Raw genomic sequence first — 27,880 nt, 5'->3', positions numbered from 1 at the left:
AATATAAGTTAGATCACCAACATGATGATGGCAATTGACAGACTTGAGGGAGAGAATTTCCTAAGAATGATTTTATTTATTCAGGAGCAATTAACCCCAAGATGTCCATTTAAGTAACATCACCTGGATGAATTTCTGCCCTAGCTTCCCTTGAAAGAGCAAAGGAAGGCCAGTTCAGAAAAGTGAATGCTTGCCAGGGATTGCCATTCATATGAACAGGCTTCAGAAATGGAATTTATTTCTTAGGTCCAACAATCTACCACAAAAATTAAACAGGCATCCTACACACACACACACACACACACACACACACACAAAGGAAACTGAAGGACACACTCAAAACACAATAATATAGGGAGTTCCCATTGTGGGTCAGCAGTAACAAATCTGACTAGTATCCATGAGTATGTGAGTTCGACCCCTGGTCTTGCTCAGTGGGTTAAGGATCCAGTGTTGCCCTGAGTTGCAGTATAGGTCATAGACACAGCTCAGATCTGGCATTGCTGTGGGTGTGGTATAGGCCAGCAGCTGCAGCTCCAGCTCTAATTCGACCCCTGGCTTGGGAACTTCCATATGCCACAGGTGCGGCCCTAAAAAGCAAAAAAGAAAACAGAAACAATCATACAGGATCTCTTGCCAAAAGAGTGGCCTGCATGTTATTTCCTCAAAGTTTAGCCCCTGTCTAGTTTTGGGATATGAATCCCTCAAGCTGATAATAAATCTTCAGAAAAGCACTTTTACAAGTGAACCTATCAATCCAGGCAATTTAGGCTGAGGAATTTGTTTCTGATTTGGAATACGGTGGAAATGGACAAATATCTGTTCAGTCCCCATGGGATTTGGACTTTTGATACTATTTTACAGAGAATGGTTATAGATAATGTGTTATAAAGTGCATTGCAAAAACCTCTATAATGAAATATTTTAATAAGTTTCTTTTTATTTGACCCATTGCTAACTAAAAAGAAAAATCTAAAATGCCTCTCTTGCCTTCCTTTTTTTAAGGTATGAAAATGTACTATAGTAATGTTATTTTAAAAGACTACTTTTTTGAGCAGTTTTGGGTTTACAATAAAATTAAGAGAAAGTTACAGAAATGTACCACAAAACCCTTACACCCACACATGCATAGCCTCCTCCATAATCAACATCACTCACCAGAATGGTATACTTTTTACCAAGATGAACCTACATTTACATCATAATCACACAATTCACCTTAGGGTTCACTCTTGGTGTGGTACATACTACGGATTTGAACAAGTATATAAAGACATATATCCATCATTATAATACATGGATTATTTTCACTGCCCCCCAAATCCTCTGCAATCTGACTATCCAACTCCCCCCACCTCCTCACTCTTGGCGACCACCGATCCTTTTATTGCCTTGATAGTTTTGCTTTTTCCAGAATGTCATCTAGTTGGAATCATACAATATGTAGACTTCCTATACTGGTTTCTTTCACTGCATAATATGCATTTAGGTTTCCTCTGTGTTTTTCATGGCTTATTAGCCCACTTCTTTTTAGTACTGAATAATATTCCATTGTGTGGATGTACAACAGTTTATTTATCCATTTACCAACTGAAGAACACCTTGTTTGCTTCCAAGTTCTTGGCAATTATAAAGCTGGAAATTATATAAGCATTCAGAAACAGATTTTTATGTGGACCTAAGTTTTCAACTCCTCTGAGTAAATACCAAGGAGTATGAATGCTAGATAATATGGTAAGAGTATGTTTAGTTTTGTCTTCTTTTCTCTAGCTTTTCCAATTTTTTTTTTTATTGTTAGGGAACCATGATATCTTTGATGCTAGTTTTAGGTAGCTCCAAGAACAAATCTATTTTATTATTAAGGTAAAAGTAATTTAATACAATTTTCCCTAGTAATTAGTTTTTGGTTTTAAGGGCAGCAATAAAAAAATCAGCAATTGAAATATGGGATAAACATTGATTTAAATCAGAAAATAATAAAGAATGGGCCAGTATTTCCACTTCTGTCCACATCATCACTTCCTACTTATCCCATCCCTCGACTCTGGCCAAAAGTCCTCAACTATTCCAACAACCCAATGTGTCTACTGTAAGCAGTGTTACCAAGGAAATGGAAAAGGGGAGAAGATGTCTGTTTCCATTTCCTTGACACTATGTAATTGGGAATATCCAAAGTTCTGTTTCCCTATTTTAAAAAACTAGGAGTAAGGAATGAATATCCTGTTGCTACTGACTTGAAACATGGCAAATAAAGTATAGTGAAGACATTTTATCTTTGTACTTATAACCACTCCCACTTTCTAAATTGGGAAACATTAAATTGAAGGTCCTTTTCCTCTGTAGCTAGTTGGATTGTGTTTAGGTGAAAGTGCCCAGGAGCAGAGGTGAGGAGGAGGAGTTGAGGAGAACTGAAAAGATCTTGGAGATCCTAGGAGTAATTCAAGATGGGAGCTAGCAGGGCTGAAGCAGATGAGGCATGTAGACAACAGGACCTCAACCAAGGAGAGTGAGAAACCAGGAGAAATTTATTGTTGGGGATCATCAAATGCATTTTAAAATCTGAGTGCCTGAGGTGTACTTTGAAGTTACTCTCTTCTGCCTCACAAACACCCCCTTCATGAGTACTACCACACTTTTGCTAAAGCATGCTCCCCCATGAACAGGCGTGACTGAGTGAGAGACAGCGTGCATGCTCAAGCTAAGTTTGGTGTATGGGAATATACAAGGCAGAGAGATGCAGACAATGGAGAAAAAAAAGCCCAGAAGTAGAGAAGACACGAGGATATGAGCAGCTAGGAAGTCCACAAAACTGGAGAACACTTTGAACTTTGAAACAAGGATCAGAGAGATTCTGAGACAGCTCTGTTGAAAAAAAAAATTTCATTTAATCAAACAGATCAAATGCAATTTCTAGTTTGACATATTGAGCTTTTATCATCTCAAAGGACTAGACTCCCTTTTGTATTGGGAGGAAACTGGATGGAGCAAGGAACTGTTTTCAAACTAGGTGGCATTTATTCTTCTCCTATGGGACCACCTGAAGCACTGTTACTTTCTTTCCTTAAAAACTTGGCATCTTTAAGAAACTTATTTTTGTTGAAGCTGGGTATTTTGGAAGAGTTCTTAATAGAACTTAAGAAACACATTTTTTTGTTTGCATCTTGTTCATGCTCTCCTGTATTTGAAAAAAAAAAGTATTTATTTCTGTTTTGTTATATCCATGTAGATAATTCTTTTTCCTTGTAAATGCTTTATTTACTTCCTCTGTCTCAATGAAGCTGAAGCTCCATCTTTCCTCCCTTTTTGATTTTTGAAAGTTTGCCTTTAAAAAATAGATTACTGTTTCCCCTGAAGAGGAAAAAAAAATAGTTCTTTTCATTAGGTTATTATTCACCCTTTATGTCTGCCTTTTCTTCTCTCCTGTCAGTACATTCTATTAAAAAAAATCTTGTTCAATAACTAGCTAGCTGAGTTCATTTTCACATAAATTTATTCATATTACAGCAGCTACTTGGCAAAGAACTCTACAAAATTCACTGACCTTGAAAACCGGATAGGTATGAGAGGTGCTCTAACACTACATACCAAATAGAGGAATATTTACAGCATGATGGTTATTAGATATTGGAGGTTTCAGTCTGCAAAACAGTACCATAACTGTTTATTAAGAACACCAACCTTATTTCCTTTCGACCATGGGCTTATTATTTTGATGACAACCTGCCAGTACTCATTTGCTTCAAGATTGGTGTGTGTTGCCCAGTAACTTGGGCAAAGGCTCCCAAACAGACTGCCTCAGTCATTATGATCCAAATGGCTGAGCACAAATGAATGGGTGAGGAAGGAAGGGACCTTACTCTATGTCACAGAGTCACTCAGCCTGGCCAAATAAAAGAGACAGACAGGTGAGCTTAATCATATGACTGTTTGAGCATTCCCATTTTCTTCATTTGATAATATCACCTCTTAAAATCTCTTCCAAGCACTTATCCTGTGCATCACACTTCTAATATCTAAGATGATTTTAAAGAAAAAGAAAACATACTTTAAAGTAAGAAAGTGAAGGCAATGCAGAAACCTTGTGGTCAAGCCAATTTATGTATCCAGGATAAAAGAAACAATACTATCTTTATCATTTCTGTGTTCTTCACTGGAGCCACCATTCTTTCTGAGAAAAACAATAACTACCCTTTATCCCACAGAAATGTAGAAGGAAAAAAGTCACCTGAAATTCTACGACCCTGCAATGACCACTATTAACATTTTAGTGACTATTTTTATAATACCTCCATGGGTACACACCTATAATTTTAAGTAAACATGCTGATACCCCAACAAAATGTCCTTATCATGGACAGCTGACCTTTCTTTTCTCTCTCTCATGCATATCTCTCATCCAACAACTAACGTGTATTTTTCTCCATGTACACATTTGCACATGTGGCATACACATTCATGACCCAATTACAGTTCAGTAAACATGGTGAGGAGAAATTAAGAGTTTAATGTGAGCCAATTCTCATATTTGTCTTTGCCCTATACCCTCTCCCCACTAACTCATGTCCAGATTCTTAGGAGCAAGAGATGAAATTAAAATCCTAAAGAAATACTTCCCTTAAAATCCTACCAAACCCAGGACTCAGGCAGTGCTACTTTATTTTTTTATTTTTTATTTTTTTTGTCTTTTTGCTATTTCTTGGGCTGCTCCTGCGGCATGTGGAGGTTCCCAGGCTAGGGGTCCAATCGGAGCTGTAGCCACCGGCCTACGCCAGAGCCATAGCAGAGCCATAGCAACGCTGGATCCGAGCCGCGTCTGCAACCTACACCACAGCTCACGGCAACGCCGGATCGTCAACCCACTGAGCAAGGGCAGGGACCGAACCCGCAACCTCATGGTTCCTAGTCGGATTTGTTAACCACTGCGCCACGACGGGAACTCCTGGCAGTGCTACTTTAGAAAGCCTCCAACAGAAGGGAGGTTTTGCACCTCAGACCACCATGCAGCTCTGGGCAAGTCAAGGCCACAGTGTCGATGGGAGACTCTGGAGGAAGGGATGTGCACAGCGCTGCCTGATGAAATCCATCAAAAGAATGTGAAAAACTCTACGAAAGGAAAGCTCCTTAACTAGTAGAGGGACAAGAGACAATTTGGTAAAATGAGTTAAAGCACAGATACTAGAATCAGAGTGTGTGAGTTTGAATCATCTACCAGCTGGTAAATTGCTTTACTCCTCCTTGCCTCAGTTTCCTCTTCTACAAAAAGGTAGCAATTAATAGTACCTCCCCCATAGAATGCATTAATTTTCTAGGGCTGCCATAACAATGTACCAAAAACTGGATGGCATAAACAATAGAAATGTATTGTCTTATAGTTCTGGAGGCTAGAAGTCCAAAGCCAAGGTGTTGGCAGTGTTGGTTCCTTCTGGGAGCTGTGAGGGAGAATGTGGCCTATGCCTCCCTCCTAGCTTCTGGTGGTTTGCTAGCTATCAGTGGCTTGTGGATGTGCCACTCCAATCTCTGTCTCTGTCTTCACATGGGTGTTCTCCCTGTATGTCTCACAACCTCTTCCTCTGTGCATGTCTGTTCCTGTGGGCAAATTTCACCTTTTCATAAGGACACTGGTCACATCAAGATTAGAGCCCATCCTAATGACCTCACTTTAATTTGTTTACTTCTGTAAAAACCCTATTTCCAGGAGGGAGTTCCTATTGTGGCTCAGTAGGTTAAGAATCCAACTGGTATCTATGAGGATGTGGGTTCGACCCCTGGCTTCGTTCAGTGAGTTAAGGATCCTGCGTTGCTGCAAGCCATGGCACAGGTTGCAGATGTGTCTCAGATCTGGCATTGCTGTGGCTGTGGTGTAGGTGGCAGCTGCAGCTTGATTCAACCCCTAGCCTGAGAACCTCCATATGCCACAGGTCCAGCCTTGACAAGAAAAAAAAAAAAAAAAAAAAGAAAAAAAAAAAACTATTTCCAAATGAGGTCACATTCTGAGGTACTAGGGTTAGAACGTCAAAAATGCTTTTTGGGGAGGACACAATTCAATCCACAACACAGGGTTCTTGTGAGAAGTGACTCGGTAAATGTGCATAAGTGATTAACATATTGCCTGGCATATAATAACCACTACACAACCATTAGCTAGTACTCAGAGCAGTAGTATGTTTTGTATAAATTAAGAGCCAGTATATTTAGTGAATGTACCTGGCAAGAGAAGCAGCTTGGTATTGGCCATGTTGAAACTGGATGATTTATAAATTCATTCGAGATAGCTAGAAACTGAAGCCTTAGAGGAGTGAAAAGAGAGGAAGTAAGTCCTGAGAGAGCAAGTGAAAGCAAAAGCCAGCAGAAACTGGTCTAAAAGATTCAGGTGACACACACACCAAAAAAAAAAAAAAAAATACACACACACACACACACACACACACACACACAATTTTAAAATCCCTGAACTGACCTTTACTTGCACAGGAAATCGATTCAGTAGCCACTCCAGTGTATTCTCCACCAGTTACTTCATAGAAATCCATGTAGAGGTTCCTGGCTTTCTCCCGATTCACATCTTACCCCAGAAGGTCAAGGGCTGGCAGAAAATCAAGAATGTGCAGTCAGGAGTGCCCAGGGAGCTTGATCTATATATAAAGCAGAAAGCCAACATATTCACTTTAAATTAGAATCATAGCCATTGGTGAGGCAAATATTTACACACTTCTGAGCCCTCCACTGTCTCACTGAAAGCAAGGCATGTGGAAAGTGAGGTAGACTGAAGTTATCGTTATCACTTGCACTGATAAGAGCAAATAGGAGGGGTTAGTTCTGTGGTTTAAGTAGTGAATGGCAGCAGGTTCAGAGAGAATGCTTCATCTGTCTCTGTAATAAAGCTATAAGTGCTCAGGGACCAGGAGACTAGTCCCATGGGAGTCTTTCAGATCTCTGTCTTTCCTGTGTGCAATCCCTCCACAGTGACTCAGACGCCCTCCTTGCCATCTCCACACCACCCTCCTACCAACCCACAGACACATTCTTTACGTGAGCAGCAAGATAATATTTTGAATTTTTTTTTTTTTTTGGTCTTTTGAGGGTGGCACCCTCATCATATGGAGCTTCCCAGGCTAGGGGGATAATCAGAGCTACAGCTGCTGCCAGATCTGAGCCGTGTCTGTGTGCGACCTATGCAACAGCTCACGGGCAACACTGGATCCCTAACCCACTGAGTGAAGCCAGGGATTGAACCTGCAAACTCATGGTTCCTAGTTGGATTCATTTTCACTGCGCCACAATGGGAACACCAATATTTTGAAATGTTAATGAATGAATTTTCCTCCAACATCCTCTGGTATCCATTAAACCTTCCTCCCTTTGGGAACTTAGGTATTCCATACTTAGTGCCTCTAGAGATGGGATGACAGAGCAGAAAGCCAAAGAAAAGGCATTTTCTTGGGGTCTGAGTTGCAATAGTTTAGGCTCTGTGGGGAGAAGGAAGAATCCTGCCAAGACAAGAGATTGATAAGAACATAATGCTGTAAGAACAGGACTTCCTGTCCCAGACACTAGATAAGTTGCCTGGTCTCCAGGTAAGAGAAGAGCCAGAGTTGGAAATGTAAGCTGTTGTACCACTATGGAAACCAGTATGGAGGATCCTGAAAAAAACAAAAAATAAAACTGCCATATGATCCAGCCATCTCACTCCTGCGAATATATACAGAGAAAAAGATAATTCAAAAAATACATGCACTACTGTGAATAGTCATTGTAGTACTATTCACAATAGCCAAGACATGGAAACAACCTAAATGTCCATTGATAGATGAATGGATTAAGAAGATGTGGTACAAATATGCAATGGAATACAACTCAGCCATAAAAAACAATGAAATAATGCCATTTGCAGCAACATGGATAGACCTAGACACTATCATAGGAAGTGAGGTCGGTCAGAAAGAGAAAGACAAATACCATGTGATATCATTTATACATGGAATCTAAGCTATGACACAAATGAACTTAATCTACAAAACAGAAATAGATTCACAGACATGTGGTTGCCAAGGGGGAGGGTAGGGAGGGGACGGATTGATTGGAAGTTTGAGATTAGAAGATGCAAACTATTATATAGAGAGAGTGGATAAACAACTAGGACCTACTATATAGCACAGGGAAATATATTCAATATCCTGTAATAACTCATAATGGAAAGAACATGAAAAAGAATATAGATGTATACCTGAATCACTTTGCTGTACTGGAGAAATTAACACTACATGGAAATTAACTATATTTCAATTTTAAAAAAAGAGGAGCCAGAGTATTAATGTGCAAGATATTAGATGCTGGTCTGTCCCCAAACAAAGGTGCCTTAGGCCTCTTCCTGTCTCTCTGGATAAAGAGAGGGAGGTAGATATGTGAACAAATTGAAATTAAATTTCTACCATTTGGGAAAAATAGGAGCTCAAGTCAGAATGCAAACAGACTTACAGGAAAACAATGCTTTGTATTAGGTGCGAACATGAGTTTATAAACAGTTTCTTGCTACGCACTAAATACTGTCAATCAAATAATAATCTAGTGTCCTTCTGTCCAGAAGCCATTGTGACTTTGCTCTGATCCATTAGTTTTCATTTGCAGTTGAAAGCTCAGAAAACAAATTTATTTCCCCTATTTTTTTCTTAATTTCCCATCAACCACAATATGTTGCCTGTTTCATAATATAATAAATACTGGTTTAACTATTGGGACATCCAAACAGAATAGTTGAAATTGGAACAATGTCAGATAATACATTATTTTTCATATTCCATACAAATATAAAACATGATAAAACAAATATTACTTGAATGCACACATTTTTAAATTCAGAAATTTGCTCATGGTTTTTGCATTTCAATTTACAAACATGTATCTATAGAGTATCTATACAACTTTTGTTTGTGATGCTAAATTAACAACCAAAATACTGAGTTTCCAGAAGTTTTACATTTAGAAGTTTTATATTTCTAATTCAGCTTCAATTAAACATTCCATTCCAGAAAAAAAGAACAGACTCCTGTGCAATGCATTCTTTGGCAAAATGTTTTCAAAATATAGGGAGAATATTTAGCATTTATATTCAGTCCCAATTTTGAAATTTTAATCACATTTGTTTTAAGCACAAGGTCACTTATTTTTTAAGAGGCCTCCCCCTCTTGAAACTTTTAAATGGTTCACTCAGTCATCTTCAATAACCTGAGAATAATTAAGAGAGAAATGCACATATCGTCCCAGCTGCTACCTCTTCCTACCCTCAATGCCCCCAAACACACACATACACACCAATTTAGTATGCACAACACAAAAATAAGCCAAGACTGAAAGGTTAAGAAATGTACTATTGATCAAAAGTCAAAATTTTTTAGCTGAGAAGAGATTTTCAGAATGTGACAGAAGACTCTAAAAATAGGAAATTTACTTCACAAGCTAAGCTGTAGCACAGGTCCCACATTACACGGAGTTCTCAGAGTAGAATCATAAAGTTAACCGAAAAGTTTTAAATTGCCACCCAAGAAGCGAGAATGTAGGAACAGTGGGATCCGATGATTTGAAATCATGGCGAAAATTCTCCTGGTCTACACAGCTCATTTTCCTTTAGGTATTTTTGGAAAGACTACAATACCAGCTTCCCTATTGCCTCAACATGTGAAATACATTTTTTAAAAAAAGAGAAGGGGGAGGCTGGCCTTAAGGATAAAGGAGTGTTTTATTGTTTAAGGAAAAAATTCCCTGTGGAGTTCATAGAGAAGCAAAGTCAAAAATGAAAAAAACAAACAAACAAACAAAACAAAAAACAGGAGGGAGGGTCAGAAGAGAAGAGGGGAAATAACATCTTTCTATTCTTTCTAATGCATTATTCTTCCTCCAGGGAGATGGATATAGATACTTTTTTCGTCTAAAAATCAGATTTTTCTTCACTTTGGCAGGAGACAGAATTGGTTTGTGAACACTTTGTGCTGTAAAACTTTGCCTGGAGCTGAGTTTCTGTAGTACAGAAGGGTCATGACAAATGTAGATACAAAAAGAACGAAAAAGAAAAAGAAGAACTATGTATTTGGCAGTGATGATATAACAAAAATGCTTTCCCATTTGAATGGGGTCTCAGCTAAATGGCTGAAATCTAAAACTAGCACATCCCTTCCACACTGAAGGTCTTAGAGAACCTGATAAATACACAGGCGCCCTGCATCTAAACAATACATTCATTGTGTAGAACATACTAGTTAAATATTCTGTCCTCCAGTTAAGGTGCTCTGACATACTTCTCCAAATGTGCCTTAAAAGTACTGGCAGTTTTAACTATCCAGTGCTTGTGTGCTTTGATTATTTCCCTTCCTCTCTCCATTTAGGGTAACCAAAATGGTCCCTATATCAAGATTAAGACGTGATAACATATGCTTAAGAGAGTGTTTGAAAAAAAAAAATCAAACGTAGTTTTTTAGTTTTTACTTTACAAAGACTGAAAAAATAACAGTTCACATTTCAACATCATCTCATTTGCTCCTCACACTGAGCCTATAAGCCAGGGGGAATGGATATTTGTAGCAAGAAAGAACCCTGAGTTATTAACCTAGGATTGATTCTACCCTATGACCTCACTTTCATCATTGCAGTACCAGAAAACTCTTTTTGTGTACTGAGAATATAAAGGCCACCTGAGTTTCTAAATAGACAACGTTTTTAGTTTACAAAAAACTGAGCTCTTTAGCTTCAATAGGCAGAGTCTGGCATACATCATAAGTCATCAAAGAGATGCAAATTAAAATCACAATGAGACATGACTACATACCGTATGCAACTGCTAAAATTTAAGACTACCAACATCAAAAGTTGAAAAAGAGAAGTAGCCAAGTTTTTATGTTTAAATAAATCATTCCTTCTATGTCACTTTATCTATGTTAGCAATGAATTAGCATTTTCCATCAAATTTGAAGTACAGTTTCCATTGTTAGTATACCAAATATATGCTAAATAAGACCTTAGCAACCTTTATAAAAATAAATCTACTTTAATATTACATCTCTAAAATTAAAAAAATATGACCACACTAAAATTTCCTGTGTGCTGCATGTAGAGAATGCATAAATGATTTTTTAAAAAGCTAAAGGGGTGATGGATAAGGTAATGAAGCAAAAGACTGAAAGCCTGGAAAATTTTTTCATGCTTTGTTGAAAGTGTCTATATTAAGTTGAGTATTGTATTTTGTGTCATTCGAAAGGATATATGTCCATGGAAACGGCCAATAAAATGTTTTTTAATAAAAGACATTAAAATGTTCTAGGCAATGGTTTTGAATTGCCAGGTGATTAAAGCCCTTACATGAAAAAAAAAAGTTGAAGAAGATAGAGCACACTGGGTGTAAAATTGTACAACTACTATGGAAAAATCTCTGGAAGTTTCTTATAAAACTAAACTAACTTTGCCCATCAATTTCCCTCCTGCTCTTTTGTCTAAGAAAATGAGAACATATGTTCACAAAAAGACCTGTACAAAAATGTTCACATCAGTTATACCAAAATGTGGAAACAGCCTAGGTATCCACTTACTGGGAAATGAACAAATAAATGTCATATATTCATGTAATGGAATATTACTAACAAACTATTGACAGAAGCAAGAACATGATGAACCTCAAAAACATGCTGAGAGAAGGAAGCCTTACATAATGGGGTGCATAATACATAGTTTCATTTACATGAAGTTCCAGAAGAGGCAAAAAGTAAGAATCATGGTAACCTGGATGAGGAGGGAGGGTTTACTGAGAAGAAATAGATAAAACTTCCTGGAGTGATAGGTATGGATGGCACACATTAAAGCATTTCTTGGAAGTCACAAAAATAACATTTGTTCATTTCACTGTATGTTAATCTTACCTCAAAATAAAAAAGAACCATCCACAAATACGAACTCTTATTGGTGATACGCATGCTAAAGTGTTAGGACATAAAGGTACTGGTGTACATTTCAAAGGTATAAAAGGTTTAAAAAGATGAACTGATGGATGAAGAATGGATGGATGGTGTATTGGTTTCTTATTACTGCTGTAAGACATTTAGTGGTTTAAAACAACACAAATCTATTATCTTACTGGGGATCAGAAGTCTGGTATGAATTTCACGGGGGTATAATCAAGGTATGAGCAGGACTGTGCTCATTCTGGAGGCCCTGGGAAAGAAGCCATTCTCTTGCCTTCTCCAGCTTCTAAGGGCTGTCCACATTCCTTGGCTCATGGGCTCCTTCATCTTCATAGCCAGCAGCACAGCATCTTCAAATATCTGACACTGCTTTCACTGTCACTTTGTCTTCTCTGACTTCTCTAAGTGTCCTTATGATTACAGTGAACCCAACTGGATAACACAGGATAATCTCCCCATCTCAAGTTTTTTTTAACAAAATCACATCTATAGGAGTTCCCATCATGGCTCAGCAGTAACAAACCCAACTAGTATTGTTAGTACGACTAGTGAGGACTCGGGTTTGATTCCTGGCCCCATTCAGTAGGTTAAGATCCCACATTGCTGTGAGCGGCAGTATAGGTCAGCAGCTGCAGCTCTGATTAGACCCCTAGCCTGGGAACTTCCACATGCTGTGGGTATGGCCCTAAAAAGGCAAACAAACAAAAAAATCACATCTATAAAGTCTCTTTTGCTATGTTAGATAACATATTCACAGGTTTCAGGGACTGGACCGTGACATCTTTGGGCAAACCAGTATTCCTCCTATCACAGAGGAGTAGAGAAATAGATAGATATTTGACAAAGCAAGTAGAGTAAAATGTCAGTTACAGAATCTGAGTGGTAAGTAAATCAGTGTTCAGTGTGAAATCCTTTTCATTAGTCTGTTATAAATGTCCATAATCAAATATTGGAGAAAAGTCAACTCCAACCATGAAGAGTAGTTTGGCAAATCCTTTCTGTGTCCACGGAAGGTGCCAAGAGAGTGTGTGGATCCAAAGGGACCTCATGGTCAAGGTGAGAAGGAAGTGAGCACAGATGCCAGAGTGGACTAAGAATTAGAGTGGAGGCAGGTCAAAGCTGTGGAAATTTTGAGTGAAAGTTGCTGTGTGCCCTCAACCAAGGACACACAGGAAGAGCTAACACCTCACCCAAAGCCAGCAGCTGCATCCTCCCGGCACTCCTCATAAGACCTAAGTGCACATAAGCAACACCCACCCTACCACCCATTCTGGGAAGAGGAGGAGGAAACTTAATACCCTAAGTTCACCGTTTATAAGCATAAAATGAGAGACAATACCAAAGTACTCAAGTGTCAGGATTAAATTTTCTCAACCAAGTGGTCCTGGACCTTAAAAGGGAAAGTAATTTTTTAATAGGAAAAAAAAAAAAAGGATAGTCTATGCAATCCTGAATCTATAGTTCATAAAATTCCTATTTTGACCATTCATGCTCATTCTATAGAGAAAGAAACTAAGGTGCAGAAAGGGAAACTTTTCAAGTTCAGGGTCCTTCTCAGGAGAAAGGGGTGAAGAAAGCTGGTGAAAAAGGAGCAGAAGAGAGATTGAAAATAAAGTTTTACTAATGCAAAATAAACCAACATGGTCTAAGAAAGAAGTACTCTGGGAAATTTTCTAATTTAGTTTTTTTCAATATGAGATTTTATATTTATTCTGAATATTCAAAAATTATGACTGCACGAAATTCTCCTAAAATTCCATTAAAAGGAAATTTCCTGAAATAAAACATGACTGCCTTATATTAACAGTGGCCCAAGAGCCTTTCAAATAAATTCTATACCTTTCCTGATACAAGGAAGAAATGATACATACCAGAATGTATTGGAATATCATCCAATATTCAAAATACATAACACTCACTATGGCAGGAGAATGCACCAATCAAAAGACACAATTAGAGTTCCTGTCATGGCTTAGCAGAAACGAATCTGACTAGCATCCATGAGGACACAGGTTATTTTCATCCTCCATCACTAGAAGACATGTATATGAACTGATTCTTACTAAGTCAGTGGGCACACATTCAAAAAATAAGGTAATATGAAATAATTAGAAATTAATCATAATACTTAAACCATTTAATCTAGTTTTCCATTTAAACACTCTTCTATACTAATCATAAGGAAATGTGCATAATTAGGAAGAAAATTTGGGGGAAAACTATATGTTGGTATAAAATACTCATGTTTTAATGCTGTCTTGTACTTAGCCCACAATCAGGAGATCAATTAATAGGTGTTCAGGAGTTCCTGTCATGGCTCAGCCACAATGCACCCAACTAGTATCCATGAAGAAGGAAGTTTGATCCCTGGCCTCACTCAGTGGGTTAAGGGTCTGGAGTTGCCAAGAGTTGTGGTGTAGGTGGAAGAGGCATCTTTAATCTTGCACTGCTGTGGCTGTGGCATAGGCCAGTGGCTATAGCTCTGATTTGACCCCTAGCCTGGGAACCTCCATGTGCCACAGGTATGGCCATTCAAAAAAAAGGACAAATAAATAAATAGGTGTTTAATAAAAACTCTTGAAGAATGAAAAAAGTGAATTAACCAAAATACGAATTTGTTTTTAATGCCTCAAATGAAGTCATGTAATGTACTAAATACATTCACCTTGAGAAAAACTTTTCATGGCAGCAAGGGTGCATCTTTCAAACAGATCCAAATGGGAGGTAGATAGGAAACATAGTTTTTCCTGGAATGGAATAAGCTTAAAATGTAAGAAGATTAAGTTCATTCATGCACAGAAAGTTGATTAGCCTTCTGAGACTGCTGAAAATCTCTCCAGCATGAAAAAAGAAAATGTAAAAATAAGAAGTTTCCATACAGGAATATTCCTGAGATGGAATGTCTAGAAGATAATCACTGGTTTGCAGCCTGGGAAAAGAAACAGCTATGCCATTATTTATAAAGCTAAGTAGGATCATGATGCTTCTGCATTTAGTACTTAACAAAACACAACAGCTGCCAAACATATTAACCCACTTCATTAGGTATTAAGTTAATGAAGTTATAAAATTGAATGACCTTTGTTACCACGATGTCAAGGTTCTGGTACAGGAGGATAATAAATACCTAGGGGTATCTTAGGTTTCAAAAGAAAAGCCTACTCACCTATTATCATCCACTAAACTGCTCTGCTTATGTTTTGAGGGAAGTAAAAAAAAACCAAGAGTGAAATAAAACCTATGGCCCTGCATTACTTTTCCACACTTTTAACACCGTATTCCCCTCCCAATATGGGACAGGATTTATACCAATGGTATACAATGTAGAGTTTTCATTCACAGTTTTTTTAATTCTTTTTAAAATTTTTTAATACTTATTTCCCCAATACATTTTTTTTCTACTGTATAGCATGGTGACCCAGTTACACATACATGTACACATTCTATTTTCATACATTACCATGCTCCATCATAAGTGATTAGACATAGTTTCCAGTGCTACACAGCAGGATCTCATTGCTAATCCATTCCAAAGGCAATAGTTTGTATCTATTGACCCCAAGCTTCCCAACCACCCCACTCCCTCCCCCTCCCCCTTGGCAACCTCAAGTCTATTCTCCAAGTCCATGATTTTCTTTTCTGTGGAAAGGTTCATTTGTGTCATATATTAGATTCCAGACATAAGTGATATCATATGGTATTTGTCTTTCTCTTTCTGACTTACTTCACTCAGCATTAGAGTCTCTAGTTCCATCCATGTTGCTGCAAATGGCATTATTTTGTTCTTTTTTATGGCTGGGTAGTATTCCATTGTGTATCTATACCACATCTTTCTAATCCAGTCATCTGTCGATGGACATTTGGGTTGTTTCCACGTCTTGGCTATTGTGAATAGTGCTGCAATGAACATGCGGGTGCATGTGACTTTTTCAAGGAAAGTTTCATCTGAATATATGCCCAAGAATGGGATGGCTGGGTCATATGGTAATTCCATGTATAGATTTCTAAGGTATCTCCATACTGAGCTCCATAGTGGTTGTGCCAGCTTATATTCCCACCAACAGTGCAGGAGGGTTCCCTTTTCTCCACACCCCCTCCAGCACTTGTTGTTTGTGGACTTATTAATGATGGCCATTCTGACTGGTGTGAGGTGGTACCTCATAGTAGCTTTGATTTGTATTTCTCTAATAATCAGGGATGTTGAGCATTTTTTCACATGCTTGTTGGCCATCTGCACATCCTTCTTGGAAAAATGTCAATTCAGGTATTTGGCCCATTTTTCCATTGGGTTGTTGGCTTTTCTGCTGTTAAGTTGTATAAGTTGCTTGTATATCCTAGAGATTAAGGCCCTGTCTCTTACATCATTTGAAACTATTTTCTCCCATTCTGTAAGTTGTCTTTTTTTTTTCTTTTTGGTTTCCTTTGCTGGGTAAAAGCTTGTCAGTTTGATGAGGTCCCATTGGTTTATTCTTGCTCTTATTTCTGTTGCTTTGGGAGACTGACCTGAGAAAATATTCATAAGGTGGATGTCAGAGAATGTTTTGCCTTTGTTCTCTTCCAGGAGTTTGATGGTGTCTTGTCTTATATTCAAGTCTTTCAGCCATTGTGAGTTTATTTTGGTGCATGGTGTGAAGGTGTGTTCTAGTGTCACTGATTTGCATGCAGCTGTCCAGGTTTCCCAGCAATGCTTGCTGAAAAGACTGTCTTTTTCCCATTTTATGTTCTTGCCTCCTTTGTCAAAGAGTAGTTGACCATAGGTGTCTGGGTTTATTTCTGGGTTCTCTATGCTGTTCCATTGGTCTGTCTGTTTTGGTACTAGTACTACACCGTCTTGATGACTGTGGCTTTGTAATATTGCCTGACGTCTGGGAGAGTGATGCCTCCTGCTCTGGCAATTCTGGGTCTTTTGTGGTTCCATATACATTTTTGGATTGTTTGTTCCAGTTCTGTGAAAAATGCAATGGGTAATTGGATAGAGATTGGTAGTATGGCCATTTTTACAATATTAATTTTTTCAACCCAGGAGCATGGAATGTCTTTCCATTTCTTTACATCTTCTTTAATTTCCTTGATGAATGTTTTATAGTTCTCGGCATATGTTTTATAGTCCTCTACCTCCTTGGTCAGGTGTATTCCCAGGTATTTGATTTTTGGGGGGTGCAGTTTTAAAAGGTATTGTGTTTTTGTATTCCTTTTCTTTTCTTTTTTCTTTCTTTTTTTTTTTGTCTTTCTGCCTTTTCGAGGGCCGCTTCCCGTGTCATATGGAGGTTCCCAGGCTAGGGGTCTAATCGGAGCTATAGCCACCGGCCTACACCAGAGCCACAAAGTTTCATTGTTAGTATACAGAAATGCAACCGATTTCTGAATGTTAATCTTATAGCCTGCTACCTTGCTGAATTTGTTGATCAGTTCAAGTAGTTTTGGGGTAAAGTCCATGTCATCTGCATACAGTGACAGTTTTACCTCTTTTCCTCCTATTTGGATGCCTTTGATTTCTTCGGTTTGTCTGATTGCTGTGGCTAGGACTTCCAGTACTATGTTGAATAACAGTGGTGAGAGTGGACATCCTTGTCTTGTTCCAGATTTTAGTAGAAAGGCTTTCAGATTTTCTCCATTGAATATTATATTTGCTGTGGGTTTGTCATAAATGTCTTTGATTATGTTAAGGTATGTTCCCTCTATACCCACTTTGGTAAGAGTTTTGATCATGAATGGGCATTGGACTTTGTCAAATGCTTTTTATGCATCTATTGAGATGATCATGTGGTTTTTGACTTTTGTTAATGTGGTGTATGACGTTGATTCACAGTTTTTTATAATGAAGATGAATCAGGTTGTTATACAAAATAAGAATCCAGTTCCTATCTTGCACACTCAGAAATTTGCTAGTATTTTGAATTCTTTAACACTTAGGTGAAAATTACCCTGACTAACAGGGGAAGGGAAAGGAAGCAGATTTTTAGTTTTTTGGAGATTTTTGTTTTCATTTCCTTCACATTATTTTCAAAATTTAGACATAAAACATACACACATATTTTAAGACTCAATCAATACCTTGACATTTCCTACCTGAGTTTCCTTTGGTTTTCAATATGCCAGGTTTTAGTTGCTACTCAGCCTTTGGCTCTTTTTGATAAACACTTAAAACACTTTCTCAGGAGAACCTGACCAGCCCATAAAGAACAAGATATAAACTGGGATCCAGGTAATATTTCAATGCCACCAGAAATTTTGTCTAGAGTGCTCCAAACACATTTTCAACATTCTGGCTAGAGGTGGGAGCAAAAACAAAAACAAAAACACCAAATAATCTATCCATACTATAGGAAAAGCTCTTCTCCTAGCCAACAGATACTTGAATCATTTATTACATATGGTGTCATCTCTAAACTGTGCTTCCCAAGACATGAGAGCCTTTTAGGAGTAACTGAAAAAAAATAGAAAGGTAAGGAGATGGTGCTACCAGACCTTCAATCCCACTCCAGCCATAACATACTTCACTTGAATAGGGGAGACTTCATTTTTTTTTAAATGGATGGGACACTGGGAATTAAATGAAAATAAGTTTGAAAACCACAGTGTCAGAATAAGGAGATATCAAAAGAAGGACTCTTTGACTAAAAGGAATGAAGACTTTCTTAGGTAGTTAGACCAAGCAATAATTCAGAATGTCTTTCTGTGACATAATAAGATATATATTTGATCTCTGCCCCTCGTCCCTGATACAGAGCTCCTAGATAGCTTGGAAATTCCTGGGCAATAGGAGCATTTTTTCTTTTTTCCTAATGTGCTGACTCGTGGTAGGCTCCTGGACAGCTTCAAGATGGGGGCTGGTCACCAGAAAAACTAAGTTGTGATTAGAAGCTTGGAACTTAAAGTCCCACCCAATCCTATCCTCTAGGGAGGGGAGAGGGGCTGGAGATTGAGTAAATAATCAATCTAATAATCAATCATCCCTCCATGATGAAACCTCCATGAAAAATTCTGAACCATGGGCTTCAGAGTGCTTCCAGGTAGGTGAACACATCCACATACTGGGAGGGGTGGTACATTCCAACTCCACAGGACAAGAAGTTCCCATGTAGACCTACCCTGTGTAGCCCTTCATCTAGCTGCTCATCTGTATCCCTTGTCACATCTGTTATAAGAAACTAATAAACATAGTTTTCCCTGAGTTCTGTGAGCCATTATAGAAAACTACTGAACCTGAGGACAGAGTTGTGGAAAACTCCAGTTTGCAACCAAGTCAGACAAAACGGTAGGTAACCTGGAGACCCACTACTTATGGTTGGTGTCTGAAGTGTGGGTCAGTCTTCCTGTGCTGAGCCCTTAACCTGTGGGTTCTAACACTAACTCCAAGTAGTTAGTGTCAGAATTGAATTAAATTAAACGACATCCAGTTGATGTCTTCAAAAGACATTTTGGTGTCAGAAGTGTTGTGAGTAGAGGAATGATTCTCCTTTATCTGCTCTTATAATATTAATGTTATCAAATGGTTGAGGCACTGCCTGGCTTTAAATAGGTTTTACATCTTAAGATCACTTACAACAAGAAACAGAGGTTAACTGGGACTTCTTCATATGGCATTTTCCAAGTAATGCTTTTATTCTGAGAAGATAGCATTTGGGCTGTGGCTGTTTTTTGTTTGGTTGGTTGGTTTTGCTTTGCTTTTTAGGGCCCCACCCACGGCATATGGAAGTTCCTAGGCTAAGGGCTGAATCAGAGTTACAGCTGCTGGCCTACACCACAGCCGGAGCAATGCAGGATCCAAGCTGAGTCTGCAACCTACCCCACAGCTCATGGCAACACCGGATCCCTAACCCACTGAGCAAGGCCAGGGATTGAACCCACATCCTCATGGATACTAGTTGGATTCATTTCCGTTGCACCACAATGGGAACTCCTGCGCTGTGGCTGCTTTTGCTGTTTTTTGATTGTTTGTTTTGCTAAACTCGTATCAGATTCTCTCCACCCACTGGTGAAATAGACTAGGATCGATTGGGTTGGGGGCCAGTTTCCTCTTCAAAGAAGCCCATTATTGTGTCGATCAACGGGCTAAGTCAAGTCATGAAATGTTTTGTAGAAAACACAAGTAATATATTATTGACCATTTTCTTACTTAGAAAATAGAGGGAGTCTGAACAGTTGCCTATTAAAGTTTGTCTCACCCACCTCACGGATTCAGTTTTCAATTTAAGTTCTCTAGTTTATGAATTAGGGGAGGGTTCTAAAATTATTGCACTCAGCCTAACCAAAGGCAACTGAGTTTATATTTACTGGTGTAAATAGCAATTTAGCAGGGTGATGGTATTTGTTACACACAAGTAATTTGAATTCAGTCAATTTTCTTTGCAAAATTCAGATTATAGCCGGTATTAAATTCTCCACAAGAAATCAAACAAACAGAAGCAATATGTGCTATGAAATGAAAGAAACCCAAACAAGCTCAGAGGCAGCTTGGCTCTGCCAGGTTATGTTATTGAATTTGGCATTGTGAGAAAAGGGTTCAAAGAATACAGCCATCCAGGACTATTGGATTTCAACAGAGTAAAGTTGGAAGGATTAAGGGATCTAGTCAACAAGACACAAAGGGGCAGCCCACAGCCATTCGCCAGCACAAGGGGTAAGTGCTATTCCCAGCAGGCTAGAGAGGGCCTCCTGAGTATAAAACCTCTTTGGATTAGAGTTTCTCTAAAAGGAACATGAATTTTTAGATGTATTTGCCAAAGGGGGTGTTATTCAAAGACTTGGTAAGAACATTGTGCTAGCTATAGGGGGAAATGAAGGGCAGAAAGAGAGAAGGAGATGGAAGAGTTACAGTGAGGAAACAGGCAGGCAGCCTACGACTGAAGACATTCTGGGAAGCCAGACAAAGAAACACATGCACTCATAGGTTCTTACAGATTTACCAGAATAAGATGGAAAATGAACACAGGTGGCAAGAGTCAGAAGCCAAATAAATGAGTAAGAAGGTGAGGAAAATATCCAAATGAATCAAACACTAAAACTGGCCTAAAATTATCCTTCTTTTCCCTGTGTTTTCTATAGTCTCTATTTTCCTTATTCTATCTCTGCTGGACTTCCTTCAGTTCCTAAATATGACATAAAGTTTCTCAGTCTGTGGCTGAGCCTTCACTGTTTTCTCAGTCTAGAGAATACTCCCATTCCTACCTGTAAGGGTAGCTAATATTCTCAGTCAGTGGATTTCAATTGAAATATCATTTCTTCCAGAAAGCACTCCTTGATCCCCATGCCTACATTATCCAGCAACACTTTCATTTTCTGATACACTTCACATACTTGTAATTCATTATTCAATAGCTGCATTTTTTGAGAGAAAAATCTGTGAGAATAAGAACTATGTCTACCTTACTGACTACCTTGATGTCTTCAGTACCTAGAAGGTGCCTAGAATAGTGTTTAATATTTTCTGGATGAATATAAAGGAGGGTTCCGGAGTTCCCGTCGTGGAGCATGGTTAACGAATCTGACTAGGAACCATGAGGTTGCGGGTTTGGTCCCTGCCCTTGCTCAGTGGGTTAACGATCTGGCGTTGCCATGAGCTGTGGTGTAGGTCGCAGATGCGGCTCGGATCCTGCATTTCTGTGGCTCTGGCTTAGGCTGGGGGCTACAGCTCCAATTTGACCCCTAGCCTGGGAACCTCCATATGCCACAGGAGCGGCCTAAAGAAATAGCAAAAAGACAAAAAAAAAAAAAAATGGTTCCTTTCACAAATGTAGTATTCTCAAGTATATGGTAGCTAGGCTCACAGTGATGCTCTGGTCGTCCTGTCCCCACTATGTATTTCTCTACCCTCACTTCACTCTAACCCATGGTTTAGTTATTAATGGTCTACCTTTGGCAGTCACTGTTAAGTTGGCTCACATACTACATATGTCCAAACCTCTTCCTTCCCCTGCTTTCTGTACTACTCAGAAAAGTTTGGTTATGCTATGAAAACAAACAACCTCATATTTCAGTGATTTAAATAAAAAAGCTTTACTTCCCACGTATGCAAGTGTGCTGCATAGCCAAGTGACCCTTCAGGGCAGCTGCCCTCCACCCCACCCCACTCAGGCTCAGAGATACAGGACTGCTTTGGTCTTATGGCAACCCTGTTTCCATGCTTGCTGTGAGGTGGAATCACACCATAGTTCTTGAAAGCTTTTGGCCTGAAAAATGACACATGTGGTAGATGCCATGTTGGAAAAACTACCCACGTGACCACACTTAACTTTACAGTGTAGAGTAGAGAAGTACTCCTAGAGGTAAAGGAGAACTGGATAATAGTAGAACTGGTAATATCTACAACATGTTCAGTCCTAGAGACTGGAAAACTAAATACTCACTTGTTGACCCCACCTGCAGCTAAGTGTAGCCATGTGACATGGAGGAATTTTTTTTTTTTTTCTTTACAGCTCACTTTCAGAAGTTCCTCGAGAACTGGTTCTAATCTGACTTGGGTCAAGTGCCTACACCTGGGCCAATTACCATGTTCCAGCAGTTGCTCAGTTTAACTCAGGTGCAACTCCAGGTCACAGAAAAACTATTATTAGCTTAAACAAATTTAAGAATGAATAACTGAAATGCTTTCCTTGGCATCCTAGAGCTATTAAGTCAACTCTAGCTGTTGCCTATAGCTGTGTTTCCTGTCATGTGAGACAAATAAGCCTCTACATTCGTTTAAGCCAATTCTTCTGGGTGGAAAGTTGAGAAGATATGAGCCCAGGATTTAATGATTGCTATGGTGCCAGTCTCACTGAGATAACCAGCCTAAAAGAAAGAAAAAAGCCCACAGAGAGAAGCAAAGACTAATGACAAAGCAAAAAAGATAGAAAGAGACCTGAGAGCTTTCAAGTTCAGGGTTCTAAATGATATTGTATAGCACATAACACCCTTCAAATCACTTTCCTGGCCATTGTCTGATTTCAAACAATCATTTCAATGGGACAGGCATGGCAGATATAATTAGCAGAGTGTAAGGAAACCTGGAAATAGGCTAGTACCAGATTTGTCACCTATCCATTGTTCAGGCTGAAGCTTCTCTATAAAATAAGGAGTTTGAACTAGACTGGTATGGTAACTATGAACTCAGTCTTTGACCTTAGAAACAACTTTTAAAGCCTAGATCATCCATCCATAGGCTGTATAATCCTGGTAAATTTAATTAACTTACCTAAGTTTCTATTACTTCATCTGAAAAAATTGGGTTTATAACATGTTCTGCACTTTGTTTATTAAACAAAATAATTAAAGATAAAGCTCTATCACAATGCTTGATCCCCAGTAGATCCTCCATAAACATTTCCCTGCCACTACATTTTTCTCCTCCCAAAGTTTCTTTTCAACCATGAAATTGCATTCCCACTTAACAAATGATTTTTTTTTTAGTTACCAGTGGATTAAGGACTTGCTTAAATCAATCTAGCTAGCCAAGGTTTAAAGTGGGACCCTGTTCTGAAATGGAATAAGAATCTATGCTTCCAGACTAACAGTCTGATGTTATTTCCATAATACTAAAATCCCCACAATCCCTTCAATTCATCTAGCATAGTACATTCATCAGGAATATACTACGCAAATGCAGACTGCTCACCATTTCTTAAAGCACTGCAAACTTCCCATTGCCATAGTCTCCCACATAGACATGGGGTGTTTATAGTATCATATAATTTGAGAATTGAAAGAGACCTTAGTAGTAATTTACTTTAGTTTCCTACTTAGAGCTGGAATTCCCTTTATAGCATTTTTGATCTGTGCCAAGCTTCTGTTAGAACATTCCAACACAGATGCCACTGATGATGAAAATGCAGTGGTTCTAGTGGCAGGATTTTAGAAGTCAGTCCTCTTTTGGTTGCTGGAATTGCAAGAATTTAACTCAAACTACACATGACAAAGAGAATAGATTTTTCTCACCTACTAATTTCTGGATTTAGACAAGGCCTCAGGTTTATCTCAATAAAGGGGCTTGACTTCTGCCATCAAGATCTAATCTCACTCTCTGTTTCTTGGTCCTACCTCTGAAACAGTCACAATGTCACTGGAGTACAATACTCTGATTTGCCATGCTCTCTGTCTCAGACCTTAGGGTTGTCAGGGTAGGATCAATGCCATTAAGCCCTAAGGTCTGAGAAAGAGAGAGGGCCAGCCTCCTGAGGAGAAATCAGGATAATATCACCAAGAAGAAGCAATGGAAATTGAGAAAACAAATACAATAAATTTCGCCATGTTACCATCTTAGCCCATACCCTGAGCCAGAAAATGGAGTGACGGGCATTTTTTCTCAAACCTTAAAGATTAAAATAAAGCCAGGAGTGGAAACATGCCTGGTATTATACCGTATCTGTCAGGAATTCTTTTGACTGCATATATCAAATAACCAAATACTGGCTTAATGAAAGACTCAATTTTCTTATGGAAAAGGGAGGCAGTTTTTGGCCTTGATTCAGAAGTTTAGCAGTGTCAGGTCTTGGGTTGGTGACGCTGAGGTTCTCAGTATTTCCTGATGGCAGCAAGGGATGCTATTTCACATGAACTCTAAGTTACATATCCTCAAAGACAGGAAACTGGAAGCAGTATAGAACAATTTCCACTCTTATTCCTTATCTAGAAGAGGACTCTCCTTCCCAGAAACCTTTGAAAGACCTCTCTTTACCTCTCATTGTCCAAAACTGGGCCACACAGCCATGTCCGGCAGCAGGAGACATTGATATCTACTTCTCCAGGCTCTAGGGTAGGAGACAAGAGACAAAGGGGGTTATAGCTTTGAGCATCAACATTGTCCACCCATAGCTATGTGAGCATATGTGTTTTTCAACCTTATTCCTTTCACCCAAACCAAATAAGCCACCCTAACCTAATCTATCTGAAGAGAATAGTTCTTGACTCCATAAACTCAGGACCTCCATAATATTCTGAAAGAGCAATTAGACATTTTCAAAATAGCAATTGAATTGAAAACTCTACAAGAAGAGGAATCAAAGTTTATGTTTGTATTACATGGAAACTATTGAAGTGCTCAGCAAATTGAAGGCAAAAAATATTTTCAACTAAACAAAAATGTTCTGCTCAGAGAATATCATTTTTTTAATAGTCAATATTAATCACAGATCAAAATGTATCTACTTGTTCTGTTAGTGTTTTCCTTTTTAGCAGTAGCTGGTGTTAGTTCACCTGTAGGGAACCATTTTACCAGGTTTTGGTATGTTGGTTTGCTTGCTATTTCTCTAGCATCAATAAAGAGGTCTTTCAGCAGAGTAAATTTTATTAGCCACATGCTCTACACCAGTGGTTCCCAAACTTTCCATGGAAACAATGAAAAATCACCCAGGGAAGCTTTTACATACAGATTCCAATTTTGCCAGCCTCAGAATCTCTGGTGACAGGGGTGCTAGGTGGGGTTGTAGTAGTTGTATTTTTTAAAAGCTTCTGATACTGCAGCTTCGAACCACTGGTCAAACCAGCCAAACTAATCAGATCAAATAGACCAAAAAGGTTTCTTTTCACACTTTGTAGTCTACTGGGCACTCTGCTGTCAAATGTGTGCCCAGCAGCCCACTGAGCCCATAGTTACTTTAACTATGAAAAGACCTCGGACAGTTGAAATTCATGTATAAAGGTAGGGAATGTCTTATTAATGGGACCTCTTTGAGAAGATAATTTTAATGCTTTCCCTGTAGATATTAAATTTTGCCAAGTTCTATGTCTTCCCCAAAACTAGTTCAAAGACAATTTACAAACCAAAAGCCATCCATTGGTTCAGCCTCCCCAGTGGGAATCTCACTCCCACTACCTGTAGACACATGATCCCTATCAATGACCAGCACTAAAACATCACCTTGCCTATATTTTATGCTCAGATACATAACAATTCCTTTTTGTTCTTACTCACTTCAAGTGAATGTTTTACCCAATTTTCTTAGTTAAGTGGTCTGCAAAATCTTTGAGATTACTCATCCCTCACAACTCTTTACGCAGCCCCCTCAAACTGGAGACCTAGTCACCCAAGACATCCAAGTGAGTCCAGGGTCACAATTTCATTTATTTATTCAGCTAATAGAAAGAATGATCTGCCTCAGGGGGTGTTACTTTTTCAACCTGCCAATAAACACAGCAATGTACAGCCAAAAAACCATGTTTATTATAACCTGCCTCTAAACACGTGAACATTGACATAACATTTTTTGTCTTGTCCATTTGAATAACAGAAGAATTATTTTATTCTTCTGTGTTATTTTAATCACAGAAGAATTGTTTATAGCTAACATCTATCACATTGAAGTCAGCAGATGACTATCCTTCAATGAAACACATAAGGGATCTATCACCCAAGCAAGATAGGCAAACCCCCAGGTTGTCAGGGCAATAGTATTTCCAACTCTTGTTACTTCCTCTTGAAGAGGAAACAAAAACCAGATTTATTTCCCCACTGAACAAATGCTAGGCCTCTACCCAGGGGCTCCCAGTCCTGGTGAGAAACCAATTATCAATAAGGAAGTAAATTCTGGTTCTTGAATGCTCTGTTCACTATTCTTCCCCTTCCTTCTCACTTTCATTAACTGTGACATCAAAAAAAATGATAATTCAGCAATACAATATGGTTAGCAAAATTGATGTAAGTTCTTATCCATCTCAGAGCAAGAAAATACTCTACCCCGCCACCATTTTTAATGTTGTTCATATCTTCCTGAGCATGTTACACATTCCTCTGGGCTACTTGTGGAAAGAACAGAGAATCTAGAGGTAAGTGAATGTAACAATTAGGGTTAAGGATCTATTAAGGAAAACAGGTTCATGATTTCATGGTTTGAAGAACCTGAGAAGGGGGGAGATGAGGGAGGATGACAAAATAACACTTTCCAAATATGTGAAAAGCTATAAAAACGATATACACAAGTACTGAGCACAAGGTAATAAGCCAAGTTATAATAAGAGATATGGGAGCTATACATTAGGAAACATGTTACAATATTCATTAATGCTAGCTACTGAGCACAGTTATGATTATCTGAGAAAACACACTCAGAGACCTGCTCAAGTTCTTGAAAGAAGGTATGCACTATAGTCAGGATTCCAACCCTGATCAGGCAGACTACAACGTAGGGACCCTGTACATAATTTCTCCTTGAAGGGCTGGGCTGGGTTGCAGAGAGACATGGAAAGAAACAGCATAAGATGACCTCAGCTCATTCTCTCATTCTTTTTAGTGCAATGGACATTATGACTTTTAGTCCCGCCCTCCCCCAATTAGGATGGCTATGACTTTCTCACTATTTTATATGAATTAGGTTAGAATATCTAGGCCTGCTATGGCCTGGCAATGGGAAAGTGTGGTAGATTATTGTGCAGATACATTTGTTTCTGCCCCTGAGGTCTACTGCCCTGCAGAAGACTATGTATCTTGCTCTACTGACATTAGGTTTGGTCATATGCTTATATTACACTTTGTTGCAGCAGGTTTGTACACTCCCACCCTGCTGAACTCAGGAGTGTCACTGTAATTTCTCTGGCCAGTGAAATGTGAATCACGTCCAAGTAAGTACTTTTAGAGCTGGCTCATGTTTAACATGTCTCCTTTTCTTCTGCCCCAGCCTATGGTAGAATAGAGGTTTCTCTGTCAGCCTGAGTAAAGGAATGGTGACAACATCAAGTAGAATCAGAGGTGACCCATGAGAGATATTCAGTGCAAGCACGGAGTAAACCGTTGTTGTTGCTGTTGTTGTTGTTGTTGCTGTAGTAACTACTTAGATTCCATGGTCATTTATTACTGCAGCATAACTTAGTGTAAACTGACTAATAAAAAATGATACTCCTTTCTGCATTCCAAGGCTTCCTAAGGGACAGTCCAAAGACCAGTGTATACAGGATTAATACAGGATGGGTGGTAACTTCATCATGACTTCTTCATACAAACCTCTTGATCTAAATTACTTCATCCA

General features: G+C 38.8%; 1 long non-coding RNA gene across 7 annotated transcripts in view; it reads right to left on the bottom strand.

Moving 5' to 3' along the window:
* The window catches only part of LOC102165048 (uncharacterized), a 1,242,341-nt gene that overhangs the window by 224,539 nt on the left and 989,922 nt on the right, over window positions 1-27,880 (bottom strand). For all 7 annotated transcript variants that reach the window (XR_014827977.1, XR_014827983.1, XR_014827978.1 and 4 more), the window contains 2 exons: window positions 24,598-24,670; window positions 6,458-6,632 (listed from right to left, as the gene is read on the bottom strand). This is a non-coding gene — a long non-coding RNA (uncharacterized LOC102165048). The remainder of the gene's footprint in view (window positions 1-6,457; window positions 6,633-24,597; window positions 24,671-27,880) is intronic.

The sequence above is a fragment of the Sus scrofa genome, chromosome 14, assembly GCF_054392235.1.
Source record: "Sus scrofa isolate SSC_HxYL_T2T_F1_AM1 chromosome 14, Sscrofa_HxYL_maternal_Yorkshire_Landrace_v2.0, whole genome shotgun sequence".
Lineage (NCBI taxonomy): Eukaryota > Metazoa > Chordata > Mammalia > Artiodactyla > Suidae > Sus > Sus scrofa.
This window is presented reverse-complemented; position numbering and strand designations above follow the sequence as displayed.